Genomic DNA, 16280 nt, shown 5'->3' with positions numbered 1-16280 from the left:
TGCCTGATGAGTTTCCTGTGTGTTGTTCTGGAAATGTGTGTACATAGAAGCTCTTTTTTTTTTTTTTTTTGAGACGGAGTCTCGCTCTGTCGCCCAGGCTGGAGTGCAGTGGCGCAATCTCGGCTCACTGCAAGCTCCGCCTCCCGGGTTCACGCCATTCTCCTGCCTCAGCCTCTCCGAGTAGCTGGGACTACAGGCGCCCGCCACCACGCCCGGCTAATTTTTTTGTATTTTTAGTAGAGACAGGGTTTCACCGTGGTCTCAATCTCCTGACCTCGTGATCCGCCCGCCTCAGCCTCCCAAAGTCCTGGGATTACAAGTGTGAGCCACCGCGCCCGGCCAGAAGCTCTTTATGTACTCCCGTCACCTTTTAAAATTGGGGCTCCTTCCACAGTTTTATTCTGCAACTGTTTTCACTCCGTTTTTGACAGTTTTTTGGCCCCAGCACAGGCTGGTCTGCTGAACTACTTTAAAGAGCTGCGGGGTGTGCTGGAGTGCAGACGGACTCAGACTCCAGCAGCCCCTGTTGATGGACACTTAGGGTGTTTCCAGCTTCTTTCCCTAATTAGCCATGCTATGCTGGTTGGGTAAATTCTTAAAAGGAGAATTTTTAGTTCAAAAGAGATGGGTGTTTGAGACTCCTAGCTGATGCCACACCGCCCTCCCGAAAAGCATGAGTGCTGTGCGCTCCTGTCACGGCGTGTGACTGCTGTCACCTAATTGGGGTGGTGTGCTTTCAACGTTTCTAGAGAGATTCAGCTCGAAGTCACAGTACAGTGAGGAGAGCAGGCATCTTCAAAGTCTTGGCTTTTCAAAAATGTCATTTAGCAGCTCCCACTGAGGGGGACCCTATGAAATAGGAAGGGAGTGGGTGTCAAGGCCTGTAGCCGAGTCTCCACTTTAGGGAGGAAATCATTTGCTCGTGGCCAAGATGCTGCTGTTATGTGGCTCCTTGCCTGTCTGGTTGTGCCTCAATCTGGCCTTGCTTCCCATCCCGCCGGGTGGGCATTGTACCCGTCGGCAGGGGCAGGCCTGAGGGGGGTGAGGAGGGGCTGCAGAGGAGGCTGGGCTGGGGAGATGGGAGGCGGGCATTGCTGGCTCAGAGGCCTGGCAGCTATGCCCACCTGGAATTGCTGACCCATCCCCTGTAGTCAAATCTGGGCACCTGTCAGTGCTGACCTGGACATTTTCCCAAAAACATTTGTAGACTGGCCAGATGACAAGTCTCAGGGGCCAGCTTCCCTGATGTGTGAGGCCAATTAGGAGGACAGTGAGGGGATGCGTGATTTTCCTCTAAGGAAAGGTCTAATTGACCAGCCAGCCTGGGCAGTTTTATTATCCTAGTTACCGTGCGCGTGATTTGTAATTACCCGGCTGATGAGTTGATCAATACCAGACGCCCTGGTGGTGCTTGGGAAGGCGGGCGACTGTCAGGTATGTTGGTCCATTTTAATTGGCGCCGGTTTGGTTTTCTTTGGGGCATGGGAGGAGGAGGAGGAGGAGGGAGAGAAGCGTTTGGCCTTCTGGCTACTTGTGTGAGCACGGCCCTTTCTTCTGGGCCTGCATGCCAGATGCCTCGTGGTCTGGGCCACGTTTCCCCTTTTGGTTTGTTCATTCGTTCACTCATTTGTTCACCATGAGCTGCTCTTGTGGAGCCCATAATCTGGAGGGAGAAGGATCCCTCAGGCCTGTGCTTCTGTGGTGTGCAGATCCCAGGACCCTGGAGCTGGAGAGTGGCGAGTGTGCTTCCCTCCAGAGGTGCAGGCCAGGGTGGGGCATGAGCCAGGTTCCCAGCTCCGTCCGAGCACGGTGCCTGCCATCTCTCCTCCTCTCAACCCTAGCTCCTCCTGTGGCTGAGTCCTGGCCGCTTTCTGCCTTGGGGTTGTGTTGGTTGTCCGTAAAGTCATCCTCAATCCTGAGCATTGTGAGTTAAGAGCCGGGGTCTCCCTTTAGTGCCTGAGCCGGACGTGCAGTAGGTGTGTGCTGAGCCTTTGAAGAGTGGAGGACCGAGCGAGGGTGTCTCTGTGCCTTGCAGGTGGTGGTGATGTATGGGCGGAGCCTCCGGCGCTCTTGGCTGCTGTGACAGGGCCCCCCTGGGGTCCTGCACTATCCCAGAGAGACCCCCCAAAGCAAGGCCAGCAGAGAGCTTCCTGACAGCTGCCTTGCTTTGGTGACGGCCCTGGCTGGGGTGCAGCCTGTGCCCCTCTCTGCCCCCTTGTGAAGTTTCAGATGGGCATTCCCAGCAGTGCTGACAGGCTCACGCCTCCCTCGGGCTTCATTCCAGGTAGGGTGGGGCAGGCTGGAGACTGTCAGAGTCTGGGGGCGGTGCTGTGGGCGTCTGAACCCCGTAGGGAGAGGCGAGAGAAGGGCTTCCCAGAAGAGACCATTGGGCTCCACCCCCGCATGTGCGTGGCTGCACAGACAGCGGAGTGCTCCGCGGCCTGTCCAGGTGGAAATGCTGTGGGTCTCACTTGGTCTCGGAGCACTTCTTGGGGCTTTTCTCCAAGCTTTGTAGATAGGGCTCTTCTACTTGTAGGTCTCTTTTTAAGTTGATTTTAAAAAGTCTAAGGCCAGATAGTGACAGGCTTTAGACAAGTCCGGCTGCCGTAGGCTCCGGGATTTATTTTAGAGGAGGCAGTGGCATCCCTGGTGGTAGCTGGGCTGGTTTTTACTCCTGGGTGCTTACTGGGGTCCTGTTGTGTGCTGTCCCCTCCTTGTGGGCTAGGGGCTCCCAGGGTGTCCAGGTCCCTACTTTAACAGGTAGAGTAGGGGGTGCCCTGGCGTGGAATGGAGGAAGGGTCTGGGCAGCTTTGTGACAGGGCTGGTAGAAGGGGGATTTTGACAGGCGGCTTGAAGCCAGCGCCAGCCGAGGGCCAGAGGCAGAGAAGCTGAAGGCCTCCCCTGGGCAGCCCGCCACTACCTGCCCTTCTCTCCGAGGACTTCCCAGCAGTGCCGTGGCCTTCGGAGAGCTGGGGTCTCAGGCAGGCTATGGGGAGTTGCACAGCTCCCCACCCAACATTCCTCAACGTCAGCTTTGGGGCTGTGAGGTGTGACTTCTACAGGATCACCTGGGGTCACTCCCTGCAGCCAGCTGTAGCTGTCATTTGTGTCAGGAGCTGCTGGTCTTGCCTGCACCACCCACCCTTCCCACCCTCCACCTACCCTGCATGGCCTGGGTTCTTGGGAGGAACAGGAGATCCTGAGCTATTGAATTCCTGGAACCCGTGGTCATTCGGCACCGGTATCCTGCTCCTCCCAGCTCCTGCACGCTTCTCACTGGTGTGGTCGCCTGGAATCAGGTGCCCTGATTCTGCTGGACAGGCGGGAGGGGAGCCTGGGCCGAGGGGTGGACCAGCCTTTGCATGCTCAGTGGCTGCAGGGGGGCCGTGTGCATGAAGCAGGCAGTCCTCGTGGTAGCACTGTTTGTGCAGAGCCGCGTTGGGGAGAGTGGGCTTGTTGCATTAACAGAAGTGCTGTGAGATGATCACTTCATCACAAGCCAGTCAGCACCAGCCTGTGGGGCGGCTGATGTGGACTAAGTGATCTGACTTTCCTGGCTTTTGTTTGACGATGTTTCCACTGTTATCCAGGTGCAGAGCTCTGATCTCCCACGGTCAGAAGTACCGTGTGCGTGTCTCACCTGGGCAGAATGCAGAGACCTTCACCAGCAGCTGTGCATGGACCCTGGGGCTCTGTTACACAGCCAGGTGCTGAGGGGCAGGGCTCCAAGCCAGGCTAGCAAACCTTCCTTAGACCCCCTGTGTGCAGGCCTGGTGCCTGGTGTCGGGGAACCAGTGGAGAACAAGATCAGGCTGTTGCCATGGGACTTTGGTCTGGTGGGAAGTCCTGAGAAGGACGTGGATGAGGGGGAAAGACGTTCCAGGTGAATGCAAGTGTCCACCCTGCATTCCAGGGTGGCAGGTGGCCCGGGGCAGGTGTGGGGTGGTTGGGTGGGTGCCCCGCATGCTATGTTAGCATAGGGTGGTGCACACCTGGCTGGCAGGCCTTGCTCCCGCTCTTCACCCCCCACCTGTCGAGGGTGCGCCCTGGGAGGGGGTGGAGGCGGGAGGGCATGCGTGGGAAGAGCTCTGAGACCCTTGGCCTCAAGGAGAATGTTGGGCAGTTACCCCTCCCCTGCCCTCGGGCCTTTGTGAGTGTGGCTTCCTGGAACTCTGGGGGATTTGTCACCAGTGATTGCAGGGGGCTTTCCCGTCCCTTTCATCCAGGCTTCACTGTCTGCCCTAAGCTGGGGGCTGGTCCAGCTGACCTGGATGGTGCGGAGTGTGGGCGCTGCCGGCCAGCGTGGCGTTGGGAAGCACCTAGGTGGGTGGTGGGTTGGGTTGTGGCCTTACCGCGGAGTCTGGGCTGCAGCTGAGGAAGCCGTCTGCTGGGACCAGGACTCTGGGTTTGGGAGGCTGGCGATCTCGGCCCAGCAGTTCAGTGGCTGCCCAGTATGTCTGCCTGGCCTGGCCCTCGTCTGGTTTCCGTCGTCTGGGAGGCACCCCTGCCCTTGCCAGGCAGGGCACTGCAGGGGCGCGGATGCGGAGTGGAAGACTGCTGATTCAGGAATCGAAACTCTGGGGCATCCGTGTAGCAGAGTGATTCTAAGATGATTAAGAAAACCATCAATGATTTAAAGAAAGTGTTCACTGCAGTCCTTATTGAGTGGTTTGCCGCATGCAGGGCGTGTGGGGGTGGCGCACCGGGCTGCAGGCGCCCTTCATGACGGCAGGCAGGGGACCTCCTAGGAGTCTTGGCTGTGACACGTGAGGTGTGAAGGCTAGAAAGGTGAACGTGTGGAATCTGTGACCCAGAAGTAACAAACTCCTTTCTTGGAAAGCAGTTAGGTATTCCATTCCTTAGTTCATATGCCGCCATTTAAAAAGGCCAAAACCAGAGGCCTAGAGAATGTACCTGGAAGTTGCAGTGAGACCGTTTTTGATCATTGTGTCCTTTCCGGGGATCAGTTTCCTCGCTTTGGAAATGCCATTTTGGCAGGGATCTGCTGTGGGGCATCTCCGTGCAGGTGGAATTGGAGCTGCGCATCTTTCTCAGGCTGGCATCATACAGGCCCCGGTGCACTCCGGCAGGGAGGGGCAGCCGCCTCCTGGATAGCCCTGCCCAAGGCTGGGAGGACTGTGAAGGCGGGAACCCGCTGCCTGACCTCAGCCGGTCGGGCCCCACAGCGTGTCTCTCTGTGAACTGGTCGCCGGCTTCCTGTGGTCTGTGTGTCCTCCGGGTGGCTGGAGCTTTGGAACCCTATTCTGTAGCTTGGAGCTCGTGAGCCCCAAGGGGCAGGGGCCTGGTTCCTCGCCCATCCTTTCCCAGCCTGATGGCCTGTGCTTGTGGACCGTACGTGGGCACCTGCTTTAACACCTGGAGGAGTAGGGGCCACCAAGAGCATGTGGCTCTGGGCCTCCCTGGGAGAGTCACTCAGTGGCAAGAGAACTGAGTGGGACACATCAGGGAGTGTCTGTCTCATGGATGCCTGTTGGCCTGCATCCTGGAGAGGGGGCCGGAAGTGTGTGTTCCGTGCTCTTGACCCCCAGGAAGCACTCGCCTCTGTTGAAAGCCTCGTGCCGCAGAGCGCGATTGCTCTCCTGGGTGGACGGCCATCACGGGCTCCTTGCTCCGGCGATGCCAGCGCTCCTGGTGTCGTGTGTGGCCGGCTCCCCCTTGTCTCAGCCGTGGGCTTAGAGCAGGCCAGGTGCTCAGGCAGTGGTTTTGTTGCTTGAAGGGGGGTGCGTACCTGGCTGCAGCCTGTGGAGAGCGTGAATGGCTGGCAGAAGCCAAGGCGGGCTCTTGGGAGATGAGAGCAGGCAGCTGGCCTGGAGGCTTCCATGGGGCTGGTCAGCTCCTGCTGGCTCTTCCTGGTACAAATCCACACTGGGCTGGGTGCCTTGGCTCACACCTGTAATCCCAGCACTTTGGGAGCCTGAAGTGGGAGGATCGCTTGAGCCTGGGAGTTCAAGACCAGCCTGGGCAACATTGTGAGACCCTATCTCTATTTTTAAAAATAAAAATATAAAGATAACCCTCCCTCCAAAAAAAAACCCAAACTCATGGTGGACCTTGGGATGGGCAGGGGTGCTTGTGGGGCAGAACTGGATGTGGTTGCACCATCCTGGGCCTGTTCCCAGGCCTGCTCCTAGAGGAGGGGCTGATGGGCCCTGTGGGTGCAGGGAGATGGGGTCAATAACAGGCTGGGGCCTGGAGGCTGGGACTCGGAGGCTAGGACCAGTTTTGGCTCAGATAGGGAGGGGTTGTGAACTCTGTTTTGGGAATGTGTGTTTGAAGTGTCAGTGATGTAGCCAGAAGGAGGTGTCAGACAGCAGCCGATGTCAGGCCTGCATGGCTCCTAGAGGAGCCCTAGGGCTGGCCTGCCCAGTGAGGGGCAGGGATGAGCCGGCCTAGGGGAGTGGCAGAGCCGGAGGAGCAGATAGCTGGCCCGAGTCTGGAGGGATTTCGGCATTTGCAGGTGGCTTTGAGCCTGAGGGCCAGTGCCCCACTGAGTCAGAGAGCTCTGCAGCCCGCCAGTCTTGGTCGTGCCTGTGTCCGAGCTTGGGCCCCCGTGTGCAGGAAGAAGGTGGCCGTGCAGCGCACGTCATGTGTACCAGGCGTCGGCGGAGTGATGCGTGGGTCGGGGCTGGAGATGAGAGGAGGAGTGAGGAGAGGCTAGAAGCCTCCAGAGCAGTGGGGTTTCTTCCTCTTCTTCACTGGTGAGCGCTTCTTGAGCACACAGGTGTGCAGGCCTGGTGCTGGGTGCTGGGGATACAGCCGTAAGTCAGGGGCTGTTTTCCAGTCCTTTCAGACCTAGCTGGGCATGTGTCTGGTGGGTCAAGCGTGGCTCCTGAAGAGATGACACTTGAGAGGCTGGCAGCACGTTCCAGATAGGGCGGGTGCTGGCAGCACATGGGTTGGCCAGATGCGTGTTCGGACAGTGTCGTGTGGCTCCAGCTGGTTCTAACCACAGTTCTCCTGGGATGTGGCAGAAGCTGGACAGGTTGGCAGGGATCTGTCCTGAGGGTAGTTTGGACCACATCCTGCAGGTCACAGGAGCTGCAGAAGGTCTTCATCAGGGAGGAACACATCCGCCATTGTGAAGGGGCCTCTTTCCTCGCTGAATTCACAGGGCGAGGACCTGGTGCCTTGGCAGGACCCTGCTGGTGGAAGTCCCTGGGGCTGTCTGACCCGCTACAGGTTTCAGCAGCCCCAAAGCGTGGGGAGGGCGGGCGGTGTTTCCTGGGTCCGTTGAGAGCCTCGTGGGTAGGAGCCATGGAGTCAGTCGCATTGTAGTGAGAGTTAGAATTGAGCTGCGCTGTTCCCGTGAGCAGGGAGCCCGGCCGGAGGCCTTCTAACTTCTGAAGAGGGTTCGTGTTGAAGGCCAGACTCTTTCCCTGTTTTTCTGTTTCCTCTTCAGGTGAATGCCTGTTCCTTTGTGACCACAGTGTCTGTGGGTAACACTGTGATTTTGGAGATGCTCGTTTGTTTGTTCATTTGAACATTTATTTGGAGACCTGCCGTTTGCCAGGCTTTGGGCTGGCTCTGGCGATGCCGTGACGAGCACAGCACAGTCTGCCCACATAGTGCACACACACAGACAGCTTTAAACAATGAAAACAACAGGGGTGCTTCCTCAGATGCGATCAGTTGGAAGATGCCACGGGAGCATTTTGCGGGAGTATCTTAGTTGTAGACAGCCTTTTGGATATGAATGACGCTAGTGGGAATGAAGGGCAGACGTTTTTCCTGTTTTGGAAACAGGTGGCTTACAAGAGCCTCTAGAGTTTATTTGTTTAAAGACAGACCCTGTTCTCAAGAGGGTCTTCACTTTGCTGGCAGGATGGCATTGTTGACGGTGGTAGTTGGCTCTAGAGAGCTGCTGTGTAGTTGACAAAGCCTGCTGATAATCAGTGTCTCATTTGTTCTTCCTCACAACCCTGTGGACTAAGCTGGGTTCTGGGAGGGGCTAACTGGCCCAAGGGCATCCAGTGAATTTGTGGCCCTGTTGCTGGAATGCTTGGCTGATCCTGGAGCATGGTGGGCTGTGCCCTCGATAACCTCCATCCATCTGGCTGGCCACATGGTGCCATGCAGCTGGATCCTGCATTTTTGTGAGCTGATCAGCCTGGTGCTGGCACTGAAAGGATTCTGTTGGGAGCCTGAGCAGAACTCAGCACATGTGCGGGCATGAAGCCCATCAGCTGATAGCTTCTCTTTCAGACCTGATGGCTCCCAGCCGAACTTTGGCAAGAAGGACCTACCAGCCTGCTGGAGGGCTGAGCTGCCTGCTTTGCTGGGAGCCAAGCACCTCCTGGCGGTTCTGGGATTTGGTTTTCAGTGGGAGGAGGCTCTCTGCAAGGTAGAGTAAGAGCAGTAATTACTTGGGAGAGGAAGCATTTAACTTCTGAGGCTGCAACACAATACTATCTTGTTCGCGGAGGCGGCTGAGTTAGAAGATTAGCAATTAATTTTTTATCAGGTGCAAACTACTCTTCAGTTTCATGGAATCAAACAGTCCTCCCACAGCAAGGGAGGGGCAGGCTTCTACCCCATGTAATTTTTCAGAGCACTGCTGTTTGTCTGCTTTTGAGCTGATAGGAATTATTTACGAGTCTATGTGGAGGACATTTTGACACACAATTCTTGGTATTCCCATTTGCTCTTTCTAGTTTTTACTTTTTCTGTATTGCTAGCGTTTACTGCAATTAGGTCTCAGGATTATTTTGCCTTTTATTAGGATTGCAATTACAAAATGCAGGTATCAACTAGGTTCCTTTAAATTAAAGCTCACTTTTTATTGACTCGGATGAGAAAAGTAGGTATTTTTAGTAGCCTTAGTTGAAAAGAGTGTCATTGGTAGCTATTACAAGCATTTCCTTTAGTTTAGGTGTTTTTATTGTTTACTAGAGCTTAGCTGAAGTGTCATAGATAACCCAGTAGGGGTCACTGCTAAGTCATCTGTAAGTTTTCTAAGCTTGAGCTTTAGATTCCAATACTTTTTTTTTTTTGAGACACAGTCTTGCTGTGTTGCCTAGGCTGGAGTGCAGTGCCACGATCTCTGCTTGCTGCAACCTCGGCCTCCCAGGTTCAAGCGATTCTCCTGCCTCAGCCTCCCGAGTAGCTGGGACTACAGGTGTGCACCACCACACCTGGCTAATTTTTGTATTATTATATTTGTTTTTTTAGTAGAGATGGGGTTTTGGCATGTTGGCCAGGATGGTCTTGAACTCCTAACTTCAGGTGATCTGCCTTCCTCGGCCTCCTAAAGTGCTGGGATTATCAGCGTGACCACTGCGTCAAGCCCAAAGACTTTTAATAATAGAAAATGTACTTTCTCTTGTTTCATCATTTAGTATGCTAGATTTTCTTTGAGTTTCTGTAACTAAACAGTGGGTACCTATGATAGGTTGGGATAGATTTAGGGCAGAGTCTGGTAAGTTTTTTCTCTAAAGGGCTGGGTATTAATGGTAAATATTTACTTTGTAGCTTTGGGGGCCATAAGGTCTCTGTTACAATTACTTGGCTCTGCCTTTCTAGCCCAGAATAGGGTGACTAGCCCTCATGGTTTGTCTGGGACTGAGGAGTTTTGCTTGGGAGGTGGGACCTTTCATGTTAAAACTGAGATGACCCAGGATGAAACAGGACTGTCGTTGATTTTAGCGCAAAAGCTACCGTAGACAGTGTGTAAATGAATGGATATGGCTGTGTTCCAGTAAAACTTTATTTTCAAGACAGCTGGGGTGGGAGTAGGTTTGGCCTGAAGGCCATACCTGCTAACTCCTACCTGAGGATACAGGGCTAGCCATTTAATTTTGTTTTAAAAAAATCCATGCAGAGGCTGGGCATAGTGGCTCACGCCTGTAATCCCAGCACTTTGGGAGGCTGAGGTAGGCAGATGGCTTGACCTCAGGAGTTCAGGACCAGCCTGGGCAACATAGTGAGACCTCATCTCTACAACAAAATACAAAAAAACCCAAAAAATTAGCCAGGCATGGTGGCACGCACCCATGGTCCCAACAACTTGAGAGGCCAAGTCAGGAGGATCACCAGAGCCCAGGAGGCCGAGGCTGCAGTGAGCCGAGATCATGCCGCTGCACTCCAGTCTAGGTGATAGAGCAAGAACCTGTCTCAAAAAAAAAAAAAAAAAAATCCATTCAGAGCCTTGCTGCCTTTTCTCTGCAGCTTTTCTTTTCCATGCAGAGCCTTTTGCTGCCCACACAGCATCATGGTGATTTCTTCCTTTCCAGATTTGGGACAGTTGGGCGACAGGGTGTGACCTTGCTTTGAGGGTGGTCGTAGAAGAGAGCCTAGGATGAGATTGCCGTTTCCTGGATCGCAGCTCAGCACCTGCTCTGGCTGGAATCTTGGCAGTGCACAGTGAGGTTTTCTGGAGGAACCTGGAGTTACCCGAGGCTTTGTTACCCTTGGTTAAGAATTGTGAAGGATAGGCCGGGCGCGGTGGCTCATGCCTATAATCCCAGCACTTTGGGAGGCCGAGGCGGGCGGATCACGAGGTCAGGAGATCGAGACCACGGTGAAACCCCGTCTCTACTAAAAATACAAAAAAATTAGCCGGGCGTGGTGGCGGGCGCCTGTAGTCCCAGCTCCTCGGAGAGGCTGAGGCAGGAGAATGGCGTGAACCCGGGAGGCGGAGCTTGCAGTGAGCCGAGATTGCGCCACTGCACTCCAGCCTGGGCGACAGAGCGAGACTCCGTCTCAAAAAAAAAAAAAAAAAAAAAAAAAGAATTGTGAAGGATAAAACCCTTATAAATTTGCTTCCAGGGTTGAGAAGTGCTCATTTCTTCTTGCTTTTTTTTCTGGTAGCTGAGAGTTCCCAGGAGCACATATTGTGATCATGTCAGTTCCATTCAACAAATATTTGTTGAGGGCTTATGACGTACCGTGGCGTATACTGGCTGGGAGATGCAGCAGAGAGCAGGACACACGGTCCCTGTGTTGAAACTGAGCACAGCAATATGGTGCTGGGTGCGGAGGTGGAGAAGGGCTTTGAGAACCAAGAGTTGGAGGGCCTCGCTGTTCTAGGACAAGGACCGTCCTCTGGGTGGGGACGCTTTCTCTCCAGGACGTGGTGGCTGTCGGAGCTGGGTGGCTCTTGTCTCACCCCGGTTGCTTGGGCAAGTGAGTATGCTGGGGCGTGGCTTTGGCCGATGGTTTGTGAGCCTGCACCTGTCAGGCTCAGTTTGGGCTCCCTGTGGGGCGTGCGAGCCCCTGTTCTGACTGAGGGTTGGGTTAGGGTTTCCAGCCTCCCTGCCCCTGGGAAGAGACTCCACCCTCCTCCATGAGTGCTGAGCTCTGGGTCTGTTTGTACTGTGAGGAGTTGCTTTTGTCTCCATCAAAAACATGAACCACTGTTTGGAGCACTTCCATTTACTGACAACCCTTGCCAAATTAATTTTATTTAATTATCTCCCAGGGCTAAGCTTGAATACATTTTGTGTTAAATTCACAGTTTTTTCCTTTTCTAAACGAAATGGACTTAATATCCTTGTTAAAATCTGATTAAAACTAAAATTGAGTTTTTTGAAGTCTGATTATCCCATGAAATGGAATTTTAAACCTAATTACAGATGGATTTGCATATACTTTTCAGCACCATTGAAAAGAAACTTGGTATAAATTTATTAATGACATCCTTTTCTCTCGTTTCCTTGGGGCATGACGTTAGTTGAGGGGCATGAGGGAGGTGGGGAGAAACACCACCCTTCTCCCCGCCCTTCCTTAGAATTTTTTTTAAAAACTTTACTCTGTGGAGAATCAGTTCCCAAGGAGCTTGGGCATAGTCACATTTTCATTCTCATCTTCGCTGCTCTACCGGCTTAGGTGGCTGATGGTTTTCCTGAATTGTTTTTCAATACTCAAAGCTCTTGTCTTTCGGAGGATGGAAGAGGGACATGCACAATTGTAGCTGCTGGCTTGTCTCCCCTGTCAGCTTAAAACGCAGATTTGGCCTGATGTGGTGGCTCACGCCTGTTATCCCAGCACTTTGGGAGGCCGAGGTGGGTGGATCACCTGAGGTCAGGAGTTCGAGACCAGCCTGGCCAACATGGTGAAACTCCGTCTCTACTAAAAATAACAAAAATTAGCTGGGCGTGGTGGCACATGCCTGTAATCCCAATGACTTGGGAGGCTGAGGCAGGAGAATCGCTTGAATCCAGGAGGTAGAGATTGCAGTGAGCCGAGATCATGCCATTACACTCCAGCCTGGGCAACCAGGGCAAAACTCCATCTCAAAAAAAAACCCCAAAAAACAAAAAAACCCCATGGATTTATATTTAACATGCTGCCTCCACCCTGATTTAATTTTAATTTTTAATTTTAAGTTTTATGTATTTTTTTTTTTTTATCGAGATGGAGGCTCGCTCTGTCACCCAGGCTGGAGTGCAGTGACACGATCTCAGCTCACTGCAACCTCTGCCACCCGGGTTCAAGCAATTCTTCCACCTCAGCCTCCCAAGTAGCGGAGACTACAGGTGCCTGCCACTGCGCCTGGCTAGTTTTTGTATTTTTAGTAGAGACAAGGTTTCACCACGTTGGCCAGGCTGATCTCGAACTCCTGACCTCATGATCCGCCTGTCTCAGCCTCCCAAAGTGCTGGGATTACAGGCGTGAGACATTGCGCCCGGCTTAATTTTTTTTAATTTTTTTGAGACAGTCTTGCTTTGTGGCTCAGGCTGGAGTGTAGTGGCACAATCATGGCTCACTGCAGTCTCTGCCTCTTGGGCTCAAGCCATTCTCCCACCTGAACCTCTGGAGCAGGTGGGACTACAGACACTTGTCACCATGCCCAGCTAATTTTTGTATTTTTAGTGGAGATGGGGTTTCACCATGTTGGCCAGACAGGTCTCGAACTCCTGAGCTCAAGTGATCTGCCTGCCTCAGCCTCCCAAAATGCTGGGATTACAGGTGTGAGCCTCCACCCTAGTTTTAGATACATTTGTGTTATTAAAAAAGTAAAAACAAACTCTAAATGACCATTATGTGAAATAAACAAGAAGTTTCCAAAGGGCCCTGTTCCTGTTCTTTGAGAAATCCCACCGTTCCAGGAGGGCTGTTTGCTGTTGCGTCTGGACTCATGCTGCTTGTTGTGACTTCCTAGCGGCAGGTGAAGGTAACAGGCTCCCAGCGTACTTGCCTTCAGTCTGGCTGTCACCGTGGTTTTGTTTCGTCTGGAATTATGTGGGAATGGAATCATATGTCATGCAGTCGTTTGTGTCTGGTGATTTCACTCGCAGAATGTTTTCTGAAAAGCATTCATTCACATTTGTTGCTTGTATCAGTCGGTTGTCCTTGTTATATCGAATGGATATACCATAATTTTTAATCCAGTTTTTGGCTCTTGCAGATAAAGCTTCTGTGAACATTTGTATTCAAGTCTTTGTATGTATGTTTTCCTGTCTCTTGGGATAATACCTAGGAGTGGGGCCTCTGGGTGATATGGTGAGTATGTTTTAACTTTAGAAAAAGCTGATGAGCCAAAGTGGCTGCCTAATTCTGTCCCCTGGCCACCCGTGCGTGAGAATTCCGCTGGCCCCGCATCCCCAGTGCGTTCATTGAATTCCGCTGGCCCCGCATCCCGAGTTTGTTCATTGAATTCCGCTGGCCCCGCATCCCGAGTTTGTTCATTGAATTCCGCTGGCCCCGCATCCCGAGTTCGTTCATTGAATTCCGCTGGCCCCACATCCTGAGCCCGTTCATTGAATTCCGCTGGCCCCGAATCCTGAGCGCGTTCATTGAATTCCGCTGGCCCCACATCCTAAGCCTGTTCATTGAATTCCGCTGGCCCCGCATCCTGAGCGCATTCACTGAATTCCGCTGGCCCCGCATCCCCAGCGCGTTCATTGAATTCTGCTGGCCCCGAATCCTGAGCGCGTTCATTGAATTCTGCTGGCCCCACATCCTGAGCGCGTTCATTGAATTCCGCTGGCCCCGCATCTCGAATGCATTCATTGGCCGCCTTCACTTTAGCCATCCTGGTGGGTGTGTGCGGTATTTTCTTGTGGCCTTCGTTCCTGTTTCCCTGGTGACTAATGATGTTGAACATCTACTCATGTACTTAACTTGACGGCCATATATCTTCTTTTGTGAAGTGTCTTTTCAAAGTCTTCTCCCCATTTTTTAATTGGACTGTCATCTTCTGAGTTGGCAGAGTACTATATATATTCATGACAGAGTCTTTTGTCAGATGTACGGTGAGTATTTTCTCCCAGTACGTGGCTTCCTTTTCATTTTCTTAGTGTCTTTTGAAGGGTAAAAGCTTTTAATTTTGCTAAGTCTGATTTATCAATTCATTTTCTTTATGGTTTGTGCTTTTTGTATCTGCCTAACCCAAGCTTTTAGAAACTTTCTAGCTTTAACTTTACTGTTAATTTTGAGTTCATTTTTGTGTGTAGTGTGGTCACAGTTGAGGGTCGCTTTCCTGACCCACAATAGGTATGTCTGTTTCCCCTTTGAATTTCCTTGGCACCTCTGATGAAAGCCTGTTGGCCACACACTCATGGGCCTTTGCTCGAGGTCATCTTTCATTGAATCGTGTCTGTCCTTTCTCCAGTATAGTAAGGTCGTAATTACTGTCACTTCCTAATACTCTTTGAAAGAACATAGTAAGCCCTCCAGCTTTTTCTTTGTAAGAATTGTCTTGGCTATTTTAGTTTTTTTTTATTTTCAGATAAATTTTAGATTTAGCTTTCAGTTTGTTTTCTTCCCCCCCGTTTACTTTTTATTTCTTTTATTTTTTCTTGCCTTAGTGCACTCACTGGGACCTCCAGTGCTGTTTTACCTGGGCATGGTGAGAATGGCTGTCCTGATCTTGTCAGCCTTAGAGGGAAAGCGTTTAGATTTTCCTGAAGCATGAGGTTAGTTTTAGGGTCTTGTGAGATACTGTTCATCAGGTTGTGGAGGATGCTTTTCTTTTCCCCGATTTGTTGTATTGGGTCAAATACATATACAATAAAATTGACTGTGTTAACTGTTTTTAAGTGTACAGTTCAGTAGCTTAAGAACATTCATATTGCTGTGCAACCACCACCACCATCCACCTCCAGAACTTTATCTTCCCAGACCCGAACTCTGTACCCATTAAACGCTCGCTCCCTCTGCTCCCCCTGTTGGCCCTGGGACCCACCATTCTGCTTCCTGCCTCTGTGATTTTTGACTACAGTAGGCACCTCATAGAAGGAGAATCATGAAATATTTGTCCTTATGTGACTGGCTTATTTCACTTAACATAATGTCCTCAGGGATCATCCATGTTGTGGCATGTGCCAAAATGTCCTTTCTTTTTCAGGCTGAGTAATATTCTGTTGTATGGATAGACGATCCGTTCTTCTTATCCAGTCACCTGCTGATGGACACTTAGGCTGCTTCCACATTGTAGCTACTGTGAATAATGCTGCTATGAACAAGAGCGTGCAGATATCTCTTAGAGACCCTGCTTTCAACCTGCTGATTCAACTTTTAACTATTTTAGGGGCCACTACATTGTTTTCCACAGTGGCTGTACCATTTTACATTCTCATCAAAGTGCACAGGAGTTCAGTTTCTCCACATCATCACCATGTGATGTGATTTTTTTTTTTGGTGGTAGCCATCCTAATAAGTGTGAGGTGGTGTCTTTTTCTGGCTTTGATGTGCATTTCCCTAATGATTAGTGGCGTGGAGCACCGTTCCATGTGCTCATTGGCCAGTTGTGTGTCTTCTTTGGAAAAATGTCTATGCAGGTTCTTCGCCTGTTCTTGAATTGCGTTTTTTTCATTGTTGTTTTAGGAGTTCCCTTGTATGTTTTGAATATTTTTCTTTTATAGATACGGTTTCCAAACATTTTCTCCCATTCTATAGGTTGTATTTTCAGTCTGTTGGTAGTGTCCTTTGATATACAGAATTTAAAAATTTACCAAGATTTCATTTGTCTGTTTTTGTTGTTATCTGTGCCTTTGATGTCATATCCAAGAAATCTGTGCCAAATCCAATGTCATAAACCTTCTCCCCTGTTTTTTTCCTAAGAGTTTTATAGTTTTAGGTCTTACATTTAGGTCTTTGATTTGTTTTGGGTTAATTTTTTGTGTATGGTTTAAGGGCCCAACTTCATTTTTTTGCATGTGGAGACCAGTTTTCCCAGCAACATGTGTTGAAAAGTTTGTCCATTCCTCATTGAATGGTTTTGGCACCTTTGTCAAAAATCATTTGAGCATACGAAAGGGTTTATTTCTGGGATCTCTGCTGTATTTCATGGGTCCATATGCCTGTCATTCTATCAGCAC

At 51.4% G+C, this 16280-nt stretch overlaps 1 protein-coding gene across 3 annotated transcripts in view; it reads left to right on the top strand.

The window, feature by feature from the left end:
- The window catches only part of MAD1L1 (mitotic arrest deficient 1 like 1), a 405930-nt gene that overhangs the window by 29208 nt on the left and 360442 nt on the right, over positions 1 to 16280 (top strand). The window lies entirely within an intron of this gene.

Source organism: Hylobates moloch, unplaced genomic scaffold (genome assembly GCF_009828535.3).
Source record: "Hylobates moloch isolate HMO894 unplaced genomic scaffold, HMol_V3 SCAFFOLD_24, whole genome shotgun sequence".
NCBI classification, from domain to species: domain Eukaryota; kingdom Metazoa; phylum Chordata; class Mammalia; order Primates; family Hylobatidae; genus Hylobates; species Hylobates moloch.
Note: the sequence above shows the minus strand (reverse complement) of the source record. Positions and strands in the feature narration are given on the sequence as shown.